Raw genomic sequence first — 16,514 nt, 5'->3', positions numbered from 1 at the left:
TTCAGGTAAGGAAAATCAGATCTCTAATCTGTATCTATGCGTGCATGCTAGTGTTTGATTGTATCTGTATGTGTGCATGAGTGAATGAGAGTCTTTTGTATGTGTGCATGAGTGAATGGATCTAGGAATGTGTGTGTGTGAATGAGAGAAACTCTGGTGGCATGGCAGGTGTTAATGAGCATCAAGAGTAAAGCAAACATAATTCATGTTGGCTTTACTGTTGATGTCCATTTTGTTATTACATGGCAGTATTGGCCTATGATGCTGGGCCAGTCTGGATATATGTTCTTGCTGTGGTGGCATGACATGTTTTAATGTGCATCAAGAGTAAAACAGACATGATAAGTGTTATTGCATGGCAAACCTGGCCTATATTGGCGGTCCAGTCTGGCTATATTTCTACTGTGGCCTGGCATGATTTAATGGCCATCAAGACTAACGTAAACTTGCCAGGTGTTATTGCATGGCAACCCTGGCCTATGTTGGTGGGCTAGTCTGTATATATTTTGATACTGTGGCATGGCATGTTTTAATGGGCATCAAGAGTAAAGCAAACGTGATACATCAGTAAATGTTACCTCGTGATGTTGCCGTAAATTGTTGTCCCTAATCCTAGGTTCTGTTCTTATCAGTTTCAGCAGCACTTTAGTGAAAGTGCTTTATTATGTCCAATAAATAAAATGATAACTATATGAATTACCAGTTATTAAGAAATATGTACCTCAAACAGTTTGCATAATAATAACAGCGAGTATGTGTGCTTACACAAAGAATACATGTGCAGAAGGCCCAGTACTTGAGCGCACAGGACTTGCATCGGGTGTGGTCGCGTCAGTTCCTATTTCAGGTTAGTGGTACCACCACACTGAGGCATGGTGGAGCAGGGCTGGTCGGCATATGCGGGGAAATGCCCAGCTTGGGCTTGTAAAGTTGTCCTTTTGTAGCGAGTTCGGCAAGCTTTCTTCTTCTGTTGTGCAGTTGTATCAAAAGATACTATTGAACCAATAAAATCATCTGCCTCCAGTTTATTGCACTGGCGACATGTCAGTAATGGACCCCATTCCGATGACGCAGCTGGCCTATGGCTAAAGGCATGGATGACTATCAGCCCCCGATTGTGCCATTGCAACGCCTTCCCATTCCCAATGAGTTCCCTGGCCATGCACCGCGTATGTGACCATGTTGGACCCTAGGGGCCCCACGCACTCACTGTATTACGCAGCGGTGGGGGCAAAACACTGCTGCGTCCTCGCCTGCAAACATCACGAAACCAGCAGGAGGTAAAGGACACGCCTTCCCATTCCCAATGAGTTCCCTGGCCATGCACCGCGTATGTGACCATGTTGGACCCTAGGGGCCCCACACACTCACTGTATTACGCAGCGGTGGGGGCAAAACACTGCTGCGTCCTCGCCTGCAAACATCACGAAACCAGCAGGAGGTAAGGGACGCCATCTTCTTCCCTGCCACGTCAGCAGCTTTGAGGAAAGGACCGCGTGGAACGACCTTTCCCGCGCATGAACGCTTGTTGCTGCCAATATGGGGCTATCACTAAAATCAACAAAAAACATATCCTTATTGAAGTCTCTCTTCTACATTGATGATACAAGCATCATATATTGTATATAGTGTCTACCTAAATTGTGGATAACTCATACCCGACAACTATCAGAGCTTAGGGCGATGGTACCCAGTGATAAAGAAATATCTTGTGGTGTTTAGTGAATACCTTATAGCCATATATACATAGTGTACATTTTGAAATAGTTCAATAAACGTGTTGACATCATTTCCTCCACATGTATCAGAATGAAGAATTGAAAAAGAGCATGGGATCCACACGAATAAAGCAACAACTACATAGTTGTAGAGGACAATGCTAATGGAAGCAGGAAATACATAATTGCATTGACTTGTATTCAAGCGTTCCTGCTGGCAATCCTACGGGCACAGTATTGCGCTGGCACATAGCACTTTAATGCCTGCCCGTCCTGCTGGCCATCAGATCTGAAAGCTAGAATGCTGCTGGAGGGTGATGCATGCAAGGCCCAGGTAAAGTTGTACGAATGGACATGAATGAAAGCTCTATGTGAGAGTCAGTTGTGGGCTGAGTGAATGAGGAGGCTGGTGGGTGTCTTCCGTAACTATATGATATGATAGTTTATTTATATAGCGCCTATACACAATGTGTTTCAAAGCGCAGTAACCCAAAGACCTATAATCAGGGGCGGTCTGGCCTATAGGGAACTCTGGAGATTTCCCGGTAGGCCTTTGTACCCTGGGCCTCCTTTGTGTGGTATTGCCAAATGTTCCCATAGGAAAAGGGTTGGGCTTGCTCAAAATGTGGAATATGGGGCCACTTTGAAAATGATTCCCAGGGCTGCTTTTTGGATCCCAGTCACCCCTGCCTACAATGCACTTACGTAAAACTTAAGTACACATTTTTGAACGTATGTATTCATACCGCACAAGCCAGCCTGTGTACCCTATAACTGTTAGCAAATGCACTGTGCCGCTTGACATGTGCAGCATCTTTTCTGACGTCACTGAATGCCAGTCTAACTCCTTCGACAAGCTGGAACGACGTCTGGTTGTGTATTTTAGGGACACATGGCACGAGCTGCCCACGGTGACCACTCGCAAGCTATGTTATGGGCCGATCCAATTCTACCCATGTATGGTATTGCCAAATGTTCCCATAGGAAAAGGGTTGGGCTTGCTCAAAATGTGGAATATGGGGCCACTTTGAAAATGATTCCCAGGGCTGCTTTTTGGATCCCAGTCACCCCTGCCTACAATGCACTTACGTAAAACTTAAGTACACATTTTTGAACGTATGTATTCATACCGCACAAGCCAGCCTGTGTACCCTATAACTGTTAGCAAATGCACTGTGCCGCTTGACATGTGCAGCATCTTTTCTGACGTCACTGAATGCCAGTCTAACTCCTTCGACAAGCTGGAACGACGTCTGGTTGTGTATTTTAGGGACACATGGCACGAGCTGCCCACGGTGACCACTCGCAAGCTATGTTATGGGCCGATCCAATTCTACCCATGTAGGCATGTGCGCCAGATGGAATGGAACTCCCAGATCACAATGATGTCACTGTGGCATGGCCTTGCCATAGGATGGAGAAAGTCCAGCCCAGGGACACACTTGCAGTGTGAGTGGCTGAGAAAACTATGTTCAAATGGCATGCAATCCAAGAAGGGAAAGGCTCCCTTAGCACAAAGCACAGATGATTGGTCCGGGACACTCACCTCCCCCCGCCCCCCATGAAGAAATAAGACAATAGAGCAATACAGAGAACGCAAACCGAAAGAGAAGAAAGATTTAAGGATTCGATGCAATACCCCATCACCGGACAGACTCCCCATAGAATGGTGGAAATGGTGAAATATGGATTAAGCCCCACACTGACAGTACATGCCAGTAGACACAACACCACCTTTCTGACTGGCTAAGGCACCACAGTGAATGCCATGATGCACGTTGAGTATGAAAGCATTCCAGACCCCATTTGATCGCTCCATCAGGCACTCACCCCTATGGATCTGGCAGATCACCCCATGAAAAAGGGAATTTCAGGTAGGAATGACATGCAAAGAGAGCCACACGAGGTTTGTCATGTTTGTTATCCACACAGATGCCAACCGTGGACGCCTCTGCTATGGACATTTAATGCAATGGACCTGAGTAAGACATTTGGACATATCTCTTTCTTTCCCCCCAGGAATGGTGATTTTATTGACACATAGTGCTACTGTTTCACTTACAAAATCTTCCCGGCATGCACCTGGTACAGCCGCGCAAGTTGTGGCCTTTCATTTTGCCATGGATGGACTTTTTGTCATAAAATGGCTGAGCATGCAGAACCTGTCCATAATACAAGTGCATGCACTCTTCTCAAGCGCATAAGCACTCAGGTGCACCTCCTAGCCAGAACATTCCTGGACTATAGGTAGGAACATTTGGCCAAGGAAGTGGGCAGTAATAAGAAACGGGTTCGAGCCTCATCACCAAGGATCTCCTTTAACGTTATTTCAACTATTTAGCCAGGTCTACATAATGATAGCCAGGTCTATATAATGAAGGCTGAATGGCAGCAAAGAGGACACGATAAATAATGCAATTATTCCATCCTGATGCGCACTGTGCAGTAGGTGCTTGGAACCTGATTGGCAGATTTAGGGTACGGCATGACCAGGGAACTAGTTGAGGGTGTAGAAGGACCCCCTCACTATCAACCGGGTTATTTACCCTTTTTGATCCCACTTACGTGGCCAATGCTTGTAGGAAGAGTCTTACTGAAGGGAGATTGGTTGTCCACTATCATTATGTGAAATTCATATATGTGTGCTTTTACCCACTGCTTTTTTTTTTTTAAGTGGGCACTTTGCTCATGCACTTTTGTACAACTAGAATTCAACCCGTTTATATTAATGGTTATGTATATGTTGCTATTACTGATGACTGGGTGTTTCTTGCAATTTTTAGGGGCGGGGCATTGCAGCACTGTACAGCTGAGATCCCTGTGGCAGACGGGTTGTGTGGCTTTGCCCTCCTGTTGGCAGTGGCGGTGCTATCTGGATGGGTGTGGAGTGTTCTGGGCAATGGCCAACCCCGGTGTGAATCTAGTTTGGTGGTCCCTGGGTGAGGCCAGCCGTGCATTGGTGTTTTTCTCTTGCTAGGTGGTGCTTGTGCTGGTGTTATTGTTGAGCGTTAACGGCTGCCACTACTGCACAGCACACGTGGTCCTGTTGTGTGAGGGGCATGAGATGAACATTGGCCTTAGCCCGAGCGTGTATTAGGAGTTCCGTGAGGTTCCTGTGTTGTGGCGATCTTTGCTCTGTCAGGGGTGTCTGCGTGTTTCCCTTTGTAGGGGTAGGGAAGTAGGGAAGATTGGGGGAAGGGTGCGGGGGGTTGAGCGTGTGAGTTAGAGAGGGAGGAATGAGGGCTACCCCATAATAAAAAAAAAACAGGTTGAATTTCGGTCGAACAAAAGTGCACGAGCAAAGTGACCACTTAAAAAAAGAAGTCGGTAAAAACACTTGGCACCATGTACCCATTTCGAGCCTCCCAGACCAATGCTTGTTTCTTTGTTGTTTTATCACACAGACTTCTCCAACTGTGTCTTTTTAGTCATGTGCATTTCGTGGCAAGTGCTATCTTTATTTCGGCAGATGCAATAAAGTGACTGTGATAGCAACTTGTTCATAGTTCCCTTATTTGTGATATTGAAGATTTAGATGAGCACCCTCCTTAAATAGCAAGTGTTCTTTGGCAACTCGGCCACACACGTTTCCTGAATAACACATGTTAAACACTTCCCCTCAATAATATTTGTCATCATGAAACTATGGCAAGAAGAAAACATTGCACATGTGTAGCAATACGGAGTACCTGGCAATGGCTCAGGCGTGGATAGCTGTTGCACATCTCTCCTCTCCCCTCCCCCACACTCTGCCTCTTTCATATGACACATTTCTATATGCAGTTATATTAATATATAAACATTAATTTAAAAAAACTGTAAATAATGATGAGATTTGTAATAACTTTGATACTAAAAGTTCCATTGTAAAAGTTTCAACTGTAAATAATATATATATATTATATATATATTAATATATAGCCATTTAATATGTTCCTTATTAAGCATATCAGATCTTGTTGTATAGTCTGTATATTTCAGAAGTACATAGAAGAGCACTGGAACCTGCAGTCAGATGTTCAAACCAATGTGTCTTTGTTTTATTTTGTACAACTAAGCCGATCTAATGAAAACAACTATTGCACATTTCATTGAACCCGTATGTTTTAATCTTAGGTCCTTTTCTGCCATAGCCCATAACATTTTACATATTAAAAAGAAAAAGTAGAGCGCGCGCGCAGAGGTTTGAGCTCAGCTCCCATGTCTGCTCCCTTTTGCAAGGTGAGTGTTGAAGCCCCTGCATTACCAAGACAGCACAGCACTTTTCTATGCATCGGGGACACTCTCGTGGATAGAATTCAGTGCCTACACTGCACGATAGTAAATGGGTAACGTGGCATGTTCAATATCTCTGAACATCATGCATGGCCAGTACATTCTGCTGTAGTAGTACATGTGGAGAAAGTGGAAATGTGCACTTCTTTTATTTCAAGTGTATTAGTGATACAGAAAAAAAAAATGTGTTGCCGGTGTTTCGCCAAGATGCAGGATATCAAATTGTGGTAAAGGGAACATTCTTTGTCTGACGTCATTGTGAATATTGATGACAATTTGTGTAGATGCATAAGGCAGCAAGTTCACATAGCTGGTTGGTGAACAACAGCTACTTATCAGTCTGTTAAGGATAGTTTGCTGCATAATTAAGCAATATGCCCCGAGTGGCGTGCGTATTACCGACTCAGGTAATTCCCTGGGGCCCATAGTTATAGGCCCAAGCAACGCTCAGGCCTTAACGAAGGCCCCGGGGCATTGCCAGAGTCGCTAATGCCCCCGCCGCGAGGGGCATATAGCTATTAGTACCACAGCTTGCAAGATCTGCGTGACCGGTGCACTAAAAGCTTTTTTTTTGTCCCGAAACGCTGCAGCGGCCATCGGGAGGGGACGACAGAAAAGAAGGTAAGTGGGGTTGGGAGGGAGGTAAAAGAAGAAAGAAAAATAAATACATACCTGGGTCCCCGGCAGGGGACATTGGAAGCCTCCAGCCGTGCGGAGGCTCAGAGCGGGATGTCCCTTCTCCCTTTCCCATGGTGGTCATTCCGGAAAGAAAATGCTGTCAGAGATGTGAGCAAGCTGCAGGCCGTTGCGTGATCGGGATTACCGTCAGGTAAGGCCCGGAATCCATCCAACCACAGGTAAGTGCTTTTTTTTTGTTGCTGCGCCCGGAACTAATGTGGAATCCTGTTCCTACTTCTATTCGTCTAGCTGCTAATCTGTCCATGTTTGAGAAGACTATTAAAACGCATATTTTTAACCTTAACCCAGACTAATCTAGGATTCTCCTTTTGACTGCCTGCACCACTTCTGAACCCTGACTTTCTCCTAATTTCTCGTTGTTTGTCTTGTTACATTTAATGTGCGCTCTGAGGCCTAAGGGCGAGTTGGCGCTCTATTAAAAATTAAAATAAATAAATAAGGTGTTTGTTATTCCATAATGTCTATGTTTTAAATCTCTGCATACGGAATATCCTAGCAGGATATTCCTTGTGCAGAGATGTAGAAGGTGCAAAAAGCTAGTGGACTCCATGGGAATCACCAGCATTTGTGCCGGAATGAAAATCCATGCTCGCGCAAATCCTGGAGTATTTGTCTGGCGCCCCTTCTCTCAGCCATTCAAATACTTGAAAATGAGGTGTGACGTACGAAAAATGCATAAAAGCTTCACACAAGGTTTTTATGCATTTTTCTTACATTGCACCTCATTGAACATGAGCCCCATTGTATGACTTTCTCCTGCAGATCTATTACACTGCTTTTGAAATGCCAGTGGGGTTCCATTAATATATCCAATGTGAAAATACAGATGATGTTTAAAGTGACAGTGGCTATATTTCACTGGAAACAAATTCACAAGGCAAAAACACCCATGCTATTCATGCTGACAACGCAGAACAATATTTAAAGTGACCGCGCATGCGCAAAGGTGAAAATAAATGTACAATGCAAAAATAAACATACTATTCATACATCTACAAAACCACATTACAATAAGATCAATTCATCAATTGCTAATCACAAATTCACCGATACCACTCTGACAATGTATTCCACTACAGTGAGAAAATCCAACATATAATACTTATTATAAGTTACTAAGAACTTTCTTTTACAGCAGGACACTGCGGCTGTGTTGAGTCAATGCCAGCCTTTTCTTTGCCGCAATGCTTTGAATGCGGACTCGTACTCGTTTTCGAAATATAAACTCTTTCTTTGTTTTAAATCAAGGTCTTGTCTTCATCAGGGCAATGCAACTGTGTTTTTTAATGTATTTTTTTCAATGATCAGGCAGATGCTTTTTAAGAGTCATCCATGTGGCCTTTAGTCAACCACGTCATGTTGAAAACGTGAATTTTATGTCCATGGCTTATCTGAATGTGATTCCTCCCAGTGGAAGTCATACATCACGAGCATAAAGCGATAGGATGTTTAGAATACACAGCATGTTCAAATTGTCTACAGTAGAAAGATGCACGTGTTAGTTACCCCATCCTTCCTCTACGTTCAGCATTCTCTCAATTCCTTTCATAGCCCCTATCAGACCCTCACATAGCCACCAGCAAATGATGACATCATCCCTGGTTGAAATTAACATAACCCATTACAGATCATCATATAGCCCTAGCAATTACTGTTCCTTATAGGCCCTCTTAATCTCCCCTAAAAGAGACTCAAATTGCCCAAACAGACCCTCAAACAGTCTTTAGCAGATCTTCACATAGCACCCGGCAGATACTCACATATTCTCCAAATGCTCCTGTCATACCCTCAAAACCCCTTACATAGATCCCAATAGATCCTCCTCTATCAACCAACTGACCCTCCCACAGACCCCAGCATCTTTGTATGGGCCCCAACAGGTCTTCATTAAGATCCTAAAAGACAAATATAGCCCCCAGGACCCTCTTGCATAGCCCCACAAGTCATCTGCTCTCTTTCTCATGGTGACCTTCTTGACTAAACAGTATGCATAGTTGGACACTCTCGGGTTCCTGCTCTATATAAATTGGCATTACACAATGGCTTATATTGCTATGTTATTGAGAAGTTTATTGCACCCCTCCATGCACCTGTGAAACACACTACAACATGTTGCCATCTGATTACCAGAAATAGCACGCCACGCTGCGAACACGCCAGAGGTTGTATGCAATACTTGAGGTCTAACGTATGGAACCATTTGTTGTGTAATGGAAGGATTCAAAGCCCTTTTTAAAATATTAATGCTTCTCTGTCATCACAGTTGGTCGCTTCCTTCCAAACCTCTTTTGGTTAAATCTAGGAGTGACCAGAGGCGTCAACATGCTGGGTCCAATGGTTGTGATTTTCCGATCTGTCTGTATCTTCTTCCACAGTTTTTGAATCTCTGCCATGCCGCTCGCTTTGTGGCTTAAAAACAGGAGCTTGAACTTTACGGTCAATAAACATAATTCTTATTCCTTGGATACATGTGCTCTGAGAGCTCCAGACTAAACATGAGGTGGGCATTAGAGTTTTTCACGTGCTTGTCGCTTGTCGCCATCTTTCTCTGGGAGCTCTGCATAGATCCTGATGTAGTAGCTGTGGTGAAAGACAGGGATTAAAGAGAGGCCCGCATGGTCCTATGGTAGAGGGAGTCACCCAACAAGATTCATAGTTAAAAGACTGCAGACTTTGAGCATATTTAGGTTCCATGTGATAATGTTACAGTGAAAGAATTGCCTCTGTGGAGGTAAAAGCTGAAGGGATGCTCTGCGATGAGGCTGAACTTCACAAGTTAGGTGCACACATTTAAGCACAGTGGCAGCCATAAGAAGCAGGAGATAGGGTTGAAGTTGACACAAATGCCCAGGTCCTACGTTTTTTAAGAATGATGACATTGGTGGCCCCTGATTGAAGTGCACCTAGGAACATTTGCTTTTGTCAATATTGCATCTTACATACATTTTCTCTACTTATATTTAGTTGGAAAGCGTATTTTGTTTTTCATACAAACTCAATGTAGCTCTTAAATAATCCAAATGGATTTACAGTGAATACACAATGGAGCAGGGCGTGAAACCTATCTTTTTTCCCTTTAAGATTTCATTGAAGATTTGCATGCACGCGTCAAGGCAGAAAACATTTCAATGATGTCATACAAATGGCACAGAACAAACGAAAGGTCTGATCATTGACTTGCCAGTTGGATACCCCCAGGTAATCCTCAACGAGACATACCTGATGTCTAACTCCTCGATCAATTACAGGAAACACAAACAAGCCTTTAATAGTGCTCAAAGGCATGGGCGTAATTTTAGGGGGCACAGGGGCGTTTGTCCCCCCCAACTTTCATGGAACACCATTTTGTCCCCATTCATTTGGCTGGGGCACCTTTTCTTCAGATGTCATGTCCCCCCCAACATTTTCAGCAAAGTTACTCCACTGCTCAAAGGTTTGGGGCTATGCGTCACTGCTAAATCTTTGGAATTGTTAACAAAGCCCATAAACAGGAGTCACATGGTTACATATCTGTTGATTTCCATTTCCATAGCTGCAAAAATCTTGTCCATTTTTAAAGCATCCCACACCTAGGACCACCATTGATGAATGGGCGTCGGTCTAGATGATTGAATACACATTACTCAATACATACGGAGAGAACACATCTCTCTCAATCATCAACAAATGCAGCGTCAAAGTCCCCTCCTTTCTTAAGCAAGAAGCCTTTCTGATCATAATTAAGATCAGGGTATCCAAACCTCCCTCTCGAACACTATGCACCAGTACATATCATGGAATCCTCTACCACTGCACATTCCCTCATAAAATATCCTGAAAAACTCAATCAATCTTCTGCAGCAACTTTTTAAGAAATTTCAATGAAAGTGACTGAATGACATAAAGCACTTTTGGCAAAATCACCATCTTAATAGTGTTAATCGTAGCCCAAATATTCAAGGTCAAATGTCAAATGTCTCCACTTGCTCACATCACCTATTAACACCTCTATCAATTTACATTAAATTCTACAATCTTTTTTTAAATCTCGTATTAGGTAGATCCCCAGATACTTAAAACAGTAATCGGTCCACTTACAATTCCACAATGCAACATCCCCCCCTGAACACGATGAAGTGAGCAGAAAAAAAATTATTATTTTCCCAATTAAGTTTATCACCCGACAGATGACCCACCGCCTCAAACATATTTTTCAACAGTACACTACCCTCACCTGGATAAGTCAGGATTACAGTCAAATCATCAGCATACGACAACACATGAACAACACATGAATCTCTCTACCACCTACCCGTAGACCACGGATACCCTGCTCCTGTCTAATATAGGCAGTAAATGGTTCCAAAGCCAGGTTAAAAAGAAAAGGTGACATTGGACACCCTTGTCTAGTACCCCTCGTTAGGGGTAAAGAGTCTGAGAGCTCACCATTCACCCAGATCTGTGCAGTTACAGATGAATGCAAACAACTTACCGCCTTCAAAATACCAGCGCCAGACCCCATTTTTAACAAAGATTATTCTATAAATTCCCAATTAACCCTTTGAAAAGCTTTCTCATCATCCAGGAAGACTAACTTAGTGTCTGCAAGCACACTCTCCTGAGAACCCAAGACATCTACAAGTGTCCTGATATTGTCATAATAAAACCTTTGTCTCATAAACCAACTTGTGAAAGATCTATGAGATCTTCCATATACCAATCCAGTCTATTAATCAAAATTCTGGTTAACAGTTTACCATCGACATTGAGCAGCGTGATTGGCTGATAATTACTGCACTATTTATGGTCTCTACTTGGCTTGGGAATCAGAGTAATTCCAGTCTCTCTCATGGAGGGGTATAAGACCCCATTAAGCAAAAAACTGTTATATAGTTTACACAATAAATTGAGCCAACTGGACACTAAAATACCTAAAGAACTCCACCGGTAATCCGTCCAACCATGGATACTTGCCAATATTAAGTTGATCTATAGCTGTCAAAACCTACGCAACATCCACCGGAGCATCTAAGGCATTCCTTCTGAAATTTCAATTTTTACCAAAAAAACTCATCCATGTCCGATTTTGATGGAAAAACATCCTCAGTGTGCAATGATTCATAAAAGGACCGAAAACAGTCACACATTCCTGCCCTTTTCACCACTGTATTACCAAGTGCATTCTCCATGCCCTGTACATAAGACCTTTCAGTCATACCTTTCAGCTTATTTGCCAGCAGCCTGCCACTCCTGTTGCCATGTTCTGAGTATTTTTGTTTCATATAAAACAATCCTTTTTCCACCTGTATATTGACTTTAACTTTCAAAGCATCCTAGACCCTATTCAATTTCAATTTGTCCTCAATATCCCTGGTGAACTCAAACCTTTTATTGCAAGCGCTTGAGCTCATCCTCCAACAATTTCAATTCCGCCAAACCCGACTTCCTAGAGGGAGAAGTCCAATTAATCAGTTCCTGCCGCCTTGGAGCTATTCCAGACCATTGATATATCCGCCGAGCCTATATTCTCCACAAAAAAGGCCTCAATTAAGCATTTCAGATTATCAAGAACCTCTTCATCCCTTCAAACAAAAGTATTAAGTCACCATCTAACAAAAGTCGACTAAATCCAGTTGCAAATCCAACAAAATGTATTTGAAGCACAAAATGAAGAAATGTTTATAATGCATTTTTATTAGACTGCTTAAACAATTTTTCTGCAACACATTAGGAGCTGCATAATAGCTTTTTTTAAAATCCAAACAGAGTCTGCATCCATTTTATCTGGCTCAGCAAATGGAAGTTCTCTTAACTTAGGTATTAAGGGGGATGACAATGTGTGAACATGTATTACAAGGAATAAAATACCCTATACCATCTGCAAAAAGGATATTGCAAGTCACCTCATGGTTCTGTGACCATATAAAGGAACTTCTCATTGACTTGCAAACATCCTTATAACATACAGTAGGGGGTACTTTATTTCATATGTAAGAGAAGTCACCATTCCGGGTGCTGCTTAAACTACTCTACTTGTCATAATGTATGCGATATCCGTCCACCAATGCAAAGCGGCTGAGCACCTCTTTAAGGTGTAGAATGGAAAAGCCAAGGGGTCTTTGATAACAGAAATTGATATCATCAGGGAAAAACTAAATGTTATGTGTGTGACAGAGCGTGTTAGGCCATCCCTAATAGTTTGAGGAAGCGGTTCAATAGATAGAGCAATTATTGGGGCGGGGGTTGTAGAGGGCACTGCCTAGTACCTCTGGTGTCGCCGATTTGGGCCCTGAAGTGGGGCTGCCTCAGTAATAACAATCATTTGTCAAATGTTGTCTTGTGCCTATCTGACTATGATAAAGCCTGATTGATCAGAATCCGTAAACGTGGAGAGCAGTGGAGCTCAGCAATGAATTAATGAACACCTCGTAAGACAATTCTGGCATCATAACTTGGTATGGCAATTGGGCGATAGATGGTAGTGCGTTGGCATCCTTGCCCAGCTTCTGTATGAGAGACAACAAATATTCACCTCTGAGTCATGGTATCAGAATCATGGAAACTGTTGATTGAGTCAGGTGGGGAGTTAAAATATGTTGAAATTCATTATAAAACAAGATGGACAGGGTGTCCTGACAAGGCTCTTTAGTAACCTCGGAGTTACCAAAGTCACTTCAGCTTCTCTAATGGGGAGAAACAGGGATTTGCGGATTACATCTGCTGTTTTTGGAAGGATAGCATTCTACTCAAAAAAGGGCCTTGCTGGAGATAATTTGAATGTGGAGCTTCCACATGGCACTGAAGTACTGGAACAACATAGAGAGAAATTGTACCTCGAGGTTCGGCGGTACTCGAATAGCCCTTATGGTCCCCCAAGAGGGAAGTTAAGTTGCAACAGTATAATGCCTTTAATTTGATCCATGGCTGAGAACTTTGCCTTTGTGACTTTTAACTGTAAAGATATTTCTGGGAACCCACTGTTTTTGTGGAGTGCTGTAAGGCCATCCAGTGTCGCCCCCAGACATCCCCTTGCCTTTTGTTAAATGTGGATGCATTGCAGGCACAATGCAACGCAAAACAGGCTCAAATGCTTCTCAAGGGTTGGCGTGTGATATCTGGTCAAATCATTATCAGTGAAGAAATGTGAAATCTGTTTTCCGGTAATGACTGCAAGATGGTAGGATCTCAACGAAGAGGATCATTGAGCAGAACTAACTGCCAGAAAGCAATCCCCAATTCATAATGATAGAAATAGGAGAATAGTCCAATACTGATCCAATGAAGATATTAGAATCTACGGGAACGCGAAAGCATAAAGTAATCAAGTCTAAAGTAACTTTTGTGGACATGGGAATGATGTGTGTAATCACGCTCTGAACGTTGTCTAAGGCTCCAGATCTCTCCTAAGCCTAGATCGATGATAGCATCAATAAGAGCTAAAGACTAATGGACAGGTGCAGTTGGGTTCACATTAGGCCTATCCTGATTCTAATCTAAAATAACATTAAAGTCATCACCTAATATTACTTCACCCACCTGGATGCCAGCTACCATTTGACAAATGTCCCTGTAGAAGGGGTTCTGTTGCTCATTCGATGGATACTATCTTGTTAATCATATTTCCCAATTCAAGGCAGACACCTAGCAGTCATCCCTGTCAGCCTCTAAAAGGAAGATTAGCTTTGAGCCCCATCTCCTTGGCTAATATGATGGCTGACCCTTAGTTCTTGACACAGAGGAAGCAAAAAATTGGTTCTATGTCTAAATAACACCTGTTGAAGTCTTCATACCAAAAAGGCCATGTTTATTAGGACAATTGGGTGTGGCCTTCATCGGGTGGAAAAGTGGCAATTTTGGGGGGTTTTACCCCTCAAACCACCGACGGCCACACACTGCCCATCCCCTCTCACACTTTTAATTGGGGAGTTTCACATCCCCAAACCACCTTTCCTGCTCCTCCCCTCACATCACACATACTTACACACACACAAACATACATATACACAAACTTACATACATACATACACAGGTAAACACATACACCCACAAACACTTACCTTCCCCTCCACGTTAGCTTCTTCATCTTCTGGGACCTCCAAGGTCGGGCCTGTCAGCCCCTGCACGCACTCGTGTGCAGTGTGAGCAGGTTTCAACCTTGATTTGATTTGAACTACATTTATTAAGCGCAGCATTCGCCCAAAGACATCTTGGCGCTCCTAGTGAGAACTGTTTTTAGAAAAGAAAGGTCTTCAAAGCCTTACGAAAGGCAAGGTGGTTAGCTGTAGCCCTATGAGAGTGTGGTAGGGCATTCTAAAGACTAGCCGCTACAACGGAGAAGGAGCGACCCCAATGAGGTTGTATTTTACCAAATGATATACAGAATTCAGGCGTCGACAGAACGCAGTGCACGAGCAGGGTAATAGGGCCAAAGCTTCACCTGTAAGTACTCTGCACCTAGACCATAAAAGGCATGGCGGACCAGGATCAGAGATTTTAAGTGAATGCGCTTGATCACCGGAAGCCAGTGCGGCCTACCATACACCAGAGTTCTGAAGAACCTGAAGACACTGTAACACATACGCCGGTTGGGTGAGGAAAAGGGAATTACAATAATCAATGGAGGAGGAAACGAGTGCAGAGACCATCCGGCCGTGAAGGTGGACTGGAATGAAAGGAAGAACCTGGCGAAGAAGTTTGAGCTGACAGTGGCCCTGCTGACAAACAGCACTGACCTAGGGTTCCATTGATAGAGAGGCAGAAAGCTTTACCCGTAGGTCTTTAACAATGGAAACAGGTATCGGAAAAGGGCCAAGAGAGGGAGGCCAGAAGTCAGCGGTCCAGAAAGATGAAGCCTTGGGAGGGCCCACCACCAGCACCTCAGTCTTTTCCCCGTTCAATGTGAGCCAGTTATTCTGCATCCATTCCCCCATGGCCTAAAGACAAGCATGAAACCTGGCCACCGAATCAGGAATAGACTGGTCAAGATTGACCGAGATCTGCGTGTCATCTGCATAAGAATAGCAGAGGAAGCCGTGAGAAAAGATCAGTTTGGTCAGCTGTTGAACATATGAATTAAATAAGACCGGGGAGAGAGCAGACCCTTGAGGGACACCACCGATGAGGTCTGTCACCTGAGAAAGAAAAGGGGGAGAAGAGAGAGTTTGGTGATGGTCCATGACAAAGGCAGTGAACCAGTGCAGGACGGTACCCAAGAGACTGGCCCCTGTGAGGCGATCAAGCAGGGCCCCATGATCGATGGTGTCAAAAGCGGCAGATAGGAGAGATCAAGCAGGGCCCCATGATCGATGGTGTCAAAAGCAGCAGATAAATCAAGCAGCAGTAACGTGCTGATGCCGCCCTTATCACGGGACCATGCTAGATCGTTCATGACCAAGACCGGGACACTCTCAGTGCCATGCTCCGGACGGAAACCGGACTGAGGGGAGTGAAAGAAAGAACAATCTTTAAGAAAGGTGGTGAGCAGAGGGCAGACTAGAAATTCCAAAAGCTTCATAGCAAAAGAGAGAAGCGAGATAGGCCATAGGTTAGTTGGGATTAAAGGATCCAGCAAGGATTTTTTCAGAAGAGGAATGGCTGTGGCATGTTTAAGAGAGACCGGGACCACCCCTGTAGAGAAGGGGAAATTTACCGCTTTAGTCCGAAGGTGAATGAGGCAAGGTGCAATGGTTTTGATAATATTGAGTGGGATCGGGTCTCGGGGGGAGGAGGACTTTAATTTGGAAACTAAAGCAGCAGCATCAGTAGAGGAATAGAAGGGGAAAACAGACCAAGAAGCCACAATGAGGGGAGACATAAGGGGACAAAATGGGAGCAGACCCACAA

General features: G+C 43.7%; 1 protein-coding gene across 4 annotated transcripts in view; it reads left to right on the top strand.

Annotated features, from left to right (window-relative positions):
* Positions 1-16,514, top strand: part of CRACD (capping protein inhibiting regulator of actin dynamics) — a 983,102-nt gene that overhangs the window by 350,035 nt on the left and 616,553 nt on the right. Inside the window, exon 1 of one of the 4 annotated variants that reach the window (XM_069631615.1) lies at positions 6,595-6,614. The exons of the other annotated variants lie outside the window; for them this stretch is intronic. The gene's annotated coding sequence lies outside the window, so the exon portion shown is untranslated. Of the gene's footprint in view, positions 1-6,594; positions 6,615-16,514 lie in introns of those variants that run through there. 4 annotated transcript variants of the gene reach the window in all.

Source organism: Ambystoma mexicanum, chromosome 6q (genome assembly GCF_040938575.1).
Source record: "Ambystoma mexicanum isolate Mex_15411 chromosome 6q, UKY_AmexF1_1, whole genome shotgun sequence".
NCBI classification, from domain to species: domain Eukaryota; kingdom Metazoa; phylum Chordata; class Amphibia; order Caudata; family Ambystomatidae; genus Ambystoma; species Ambystoma mexicanum.
Note: the sequence above shows the minus strand (reverse complement) of the source record. Positions and strands in the feature narration are given on the sequence as shown.